This window comes from Penaeus vannamei, chromosome 14, assembly GCF_042767895.1.
Source record: "Penaeus vannamei isolate JL-2024 chromosome 14, ASM4276789v1, whole genome shotgun sequence".
In the NCBI taxonomy this organism is placed as follows: Eukaryota; Metazoa; Arthropoda; class Malacostraca; order Decapoda; family Penaeidae; genus Penaeus; species Penaeus vannamei.
In genome coordinates, this window is record NC_091562.1 from 4,907,191 (window position 1) to 4,912,190 (window position 5,000).

General features: G+C 48.9%; 1 protein-coding gene across 1 annotated transcript in view; it reads right to left on the reverse strand.

Annotated features, from left to right (window-relative positions):
- LOC113816638 (uncharacterized) overlaps window positions 1-4,880 on the reverse strand; it is a 65,220-nt gene extending 60,340 nt beyond the window's left edge. The window contains exon 1 of the mRNA XM_070129639.1: window positions 4,026-4,880. The gene's annotated coding sequence lies outside the window, so the exon portion shown is untranslated. The remainder of the gene's footprint in view (window positions 1-4,025) is intronic.
- Window positions 4,881-5,000: the final 120 nt, after the last annotated feature.

Here is a 5,000-nt window from a genome sequence, read left to right on the forward strand (position 1 = left end):
TCTCTCTCTCTCTCTCTCTCTCTCTCTCTCTCTCTCGATCTCTTTCCTTCTTTCTCTCCTTCTTTCTCTCATTCTCTCTTTCATTCTCTCTCTCCTTCTGTATCTCCTTCTCTCTCATCTTCTCTTTCTCTCTTTCTATCTCTCTCTCTCTCCTTCTCTCACCCCTTATCTCTCTCCTTCTCTCACTCATTCTCTCTCTCATTCTCTCTCTCTTCTTCTGTCTCTCCTTCTCTCTCGTCTTCTCTCTCTCATTCTCTCTCTCCTTCTCTCACTCCTTCTCTCCCATCTCTCTTTCATTCTCTCTCTGTCTCTCTGTCTCTCTCCTTCTCTTTCTCCTTCTCTCTCTCCTTCCCTCACTCATTCTCTCTCTCCCTATCTCATATGATTATTATCTTTCCACCTCTTTTTATTCCTCTTTACCCTTTCATTTTTCTCTCTGGCTTTTATGGTCTTCTGGGAAATTCTTTTCTTCGGCCATTTTGTTTCTTCTTATGACGGGTCTTCCTTGGCTCTTATGGTTCTCGGTCTCCCTCCCTCTCCTGTCATTTATTCACTTCTCCTTCTTCTTCTCTTTGGTATTGTTCCGTCTTTTGCCTTCTTGGTTCACTTATTTTTCTGTTTTTTTTCTTCTTCTTCCTTTTATCCATCTTCTCTTCTCTCTCTTCCCTCTCTCATTATTGCTCCGTTTCGTTTATCTATTCTCTTCTCATTCTAATCTCTTATTTCCCCTTTATTCTGTCCCTTCTCTTCTGTCGGTCATTCGCTCACCAATTCGTCCTCCTGACCTGCGCAATATATCCTATAACGGGTTCTTCGCTTCCTCTTTATCCTAAAATCTCTCTTCTACTGATTTATTTCCTTTGTTTCTCTTTCTCTGTACTTTTTTCTCGAATTCTGTATCCGTTTTTCATTTATTTTGTTTTATTTGTCTCTTTCTTCTGTCTCTGTTTCTGTTACTTCTCTCTGTCTCTGTCTTTTTCTTTTCTGTCTGTCTGTCTTTGTCTGTCTGTCTGTCTGTCTGTCTGTCTCTCTCTCTCTCTCTCTCTCTCTCTCTCTCTCTCTCTCTCTATCTATCTATCTATCTATCTATCTATCTCTCTCTCTCTCTCTCTCTCTCTCTCTCTCTCTCTCTCTCTCTCTCTCTCCTTTCCCTTTAATTCTTTCTCTCTTTTGTTTCTCCAATTCCTTATCACTCCCTTCTTTCTTTCTTTACCTTCCATCTTCGCTACCCCCCCCCACCCTCTCCCCAAGTTCATAAGCTCCATCTAACCCCATTTTTCCTTCCTTCTCTCTCCTTTTTCTCTCCTCTCTCTCCTTCTCTCTCTCCTTCTTTCTATCCTTTCTCTCTCTCCTTCTTTCTTTCCTTCTCTCTCTCTCTCCTTCCATCTCTCCTTCTCTCTCTTTCTCTCCTTTTATCTCTCTCCTTGTCTCTCTCCCTTTGCCCTCTCTCCCCGTCACCCCCTCTTTCTCTCCTTCTCTCTCCTTCTGTCTCTCCTCTTCCTCCCTCTCTCTCCTTCTCTCTCTCCGTTGGCCCTCTCTCCTTCTCTCTCTCCCTTGGCCCTCTCTCCCCGTCTCCCTCCTCCCAGGCACCGAAGAGGAGAGAAAGAAAGCGGTCGAGCACCATGTCCAACCAGCAGGTGGGGGAGGAGGGGGAGGGGAGGGGAGGAGGGGGGGGGTTGAGGCCTGGTGGTGAGTCGGGGGGGAAGGAGGGGGACGGGTGGGGTAGGGAGGGAGGGAGGGACGGGGTGGTCAGGCCTGGCGGAGTGTGAGGGAGGGGGAGGGGACGGGAGAGGAGGGGAGGGGACGGGAGAGGAGGAGGGGAGGGGAGCATCTGTGTTAAATTTGTGTTATTTTCACTTTGCCATTTCACTTTTACTGCGAGATGATGGTGCGATTTTTTTTTCTTCTTTTTTTTTGGGGGAGGGGCTTGTACTTCGGAATTTTTTGTTGATTGTCTGTTAAGTGCGTGTGCGGGTGTGCGTGTTTGTGTTTTTGTGTGTGTATGTGTGTGTGTGTGTGTGTGTGTGTGTGTGTGTGTGTACGTGTGCGGGTGTGCGTGTTTGTGTTTTTACGTGTGTGTGTGTGCGTTTGTGTTTGTATGCTTGTGTGTGTAGTGTGTGTGTGTGTGTATGTGTGTGTGTGTGTGTGTGTGTGTGTGTGTGTGTGTGTGTGTGTGTGTGTGTGTGTGTGTGTGTGTGCGTGTGCGGGTGTGCGTGTTTGTGTTTGTGTGTGTGTGTGTGTGCGTTTGTGTTTGTATGCTTGTGTGTGTGTGTGTGTGTGTGTGTATGTGTGTGTGTGTGTGTGTGTGTGTGTGTGTGTGTGTGTGTGTGTGTGTGTGCGTGCGTGCGTGCGTGCGTGCGTGCGTGCGTGCGTGCGTGCGTGCGTGCGTGTGTGCGTGTGTGTGTCACTGTAGTTCTTACCGATACTGCGTAGTACGTATTCACCTCTACAATATCAATCTCATTTTAAACCCAGTCTCCTCAGATCTCTCTCTCTACGATGCCCCTAAACCCTACATCAAACCACCAGTCCACACTATAATCAACTTCTCCTCAAGTCCAGAAATCCTTAAAAGCGTTTAAGTCCCCTTAACTTCAAAAAAGAAAATACTTGATCAGCTTTCGCCCTCGACAGAGCCGCCTCGGAGAACTTTCCCTTGTAGCGGCCGGACAGATTCTCCCTGGGAGCACAAGAGCAGAAGCCAGGAGGGCGGTTCTCCCGTTCTCGTGCAAAGGCAACGGCACACACACACACACACTCTCTCACGACGTCGATATCTTGAACTTCGGCGCATGACTTCCTTGATTTGTTGGATCGCCGTCTTTTTGCGCGGTGTGATCCTGGTGTTTTTTTGTTTTTTTTTTTTTTTCTAATCGAGAATCTTGCCCTTCCTTCCTGCGGTCCTGTCTAACCTCCTATCCTGCTCTCTCTCTCTCTCTTGATCTATCTATCTCTTTGCTTCTCTTTCTCCTCTATCTATCTATCTCTTTCCTTCCCTCCCTCTCTCTCTCTCTCTCTCTCTCTCTCTCTCTCTCTCTCTATCTATCTATCTCTCTCTCTCTCTCTCTCTCTCTCTCTCTCTCTCTCTCTGCTTCTCTTTCTCCTCTATCTATCTATCTCTTTCCTTCTCTTTCTCCTCTCCCTCTCCCTCTCTATCTATCTATGAGGAAAGTGGCCAAAAAATGAAACGAAGGTCACTCGGTTCGAAATGTTCCCTCGCTGGATCCGATATGATGACGACTGTTGACACATCGTCCAGCGCAAATAGGGCCGTCAAACACCCCGGCCAAATATCACATCACACCACTGTATGCACTGGATCAAAATCTGTGTCACTCCGAGGCACTGTCAACACCGTGGGGCGTACGGCACCGCCCGAGCGCCTGAGATCCTTCGTGGGAAGCACAAATACCCAAAATCGCCATCCTGAGTCAACGGTAAAAAAAAAAAAAAAACTTGTCCGATTCCTATCCTTCACCCAGTGGCGGAGAGCGTCGAACCCGGAAAGTCAAGTTGGCAATTACATCATCCGAGGTTGCTGCACAAAAGCCTTGCCAATTACACGTTAGCGAAATACTCCGGATTCTTGCACTGAAGGCAGGCGTCTCTCCTTCGCCTGCCTCGTCGCCTGGCTTGGAAAAACGAGGGAAATTCATCAAAAGATCTGAGGCTGAGGACTCCACGGATACAAATTTACTCGACTGCCTGCAACGCCGCGGACCTCTGCACCTGCTCGCCGTTTCTTGCGCGGATTCACTTTCTTAAACGTAGGCGCTTTTTTGGCGTGGTCTAACCCAACTTTCATTTATTCACTGTGGAAAAGTCACTTTCCTAAGGTCTCGAAAATGCATGGTCTCTATGACTATGCTAATGAATGAGCTTATTCATTGAAGAATGTCTTCCGTGGGGCCGAATCATCACTGCTTTTACACTTCCTGCAACATTCGGTTATCTCGCCGACGCACGACACTCGGAGATTTCAACGCCAGAAAGTTATCTTCAGTTAGCAAATGTAGTGAACTCACCTTGATTCGTATCCAGTATGAAGGTCCTGTCGGAGAAGGAAGTCACTATCGCTTGAGTATAATCAGTCGTAACACAATTATCCGTGCACAATCCAGGTCATAACACTGCCAAGGCTTGAGAGTGGTGTCACTTTGTGTTACACTATGTACACTTCCACTGTTATGGTTGCCACACGACACTGCACTAGAAGAAGGCCGTATAGTCAGAGAGCACCGTGGTGGTGATCACGGGCTGGGGCGCGCCTCACACACGCTCGCAGGAGACACGAACCCAACCATCGCATACCACTCTAAAAGCGAAACTGCGGTGACCTACATACGGACTCGATACTAAAAGGGAAAACCCGCCACCTCGCGTCCCGCCGATGGGCCGGCAAGTTTCACTTGCTGGCGCGCCTCGCCCCCACGCTCCTCCTTCCTCCTCACAGCGCCCCCAGCCTCACACGCTCCCCACACCGGCCGGGGCAGCAGCAGCAGCAGCACCAGGGCCTCCCCACGGCCGGACATGAGGGCTGGCATTACTAACCTAGTGACTGGTGGGAGCGCGGCCGCGGCGGGACACACGCCGTGGCCGCCCAGCACCGTAAAGTAACGGACTCGCGCCGCTTCTGCCAGACTCCTCCAGCCTTGGCCGAGGTCGCTTGCCAACACCTCCTGAGTCCTCCCTAGTTTAACAAGGATTTTTATCGTCCACTGCCGATGCCTGCGAGTGAAGGAGTGGACTCGTGGGAGGTCGTGGCCGCGCATACATTTGGAAGAGCAGGTGTAGCAGGTGCCTACATGTACACCATGCATTGTGTAGCGGTCAGCTCTTTGGGTCGGAAATGAGTCAGATGTATGCCGACAGCAAACAACAAACCGGGAGAATGGGATTCCGAGTGTTCATTCATCATATTCACGCTAAAATAAAACAAATCTATTTCTAACAGTAAAGAAAAATGACAGTAAGGAGTAGATGGTGATCACTTTCCGACC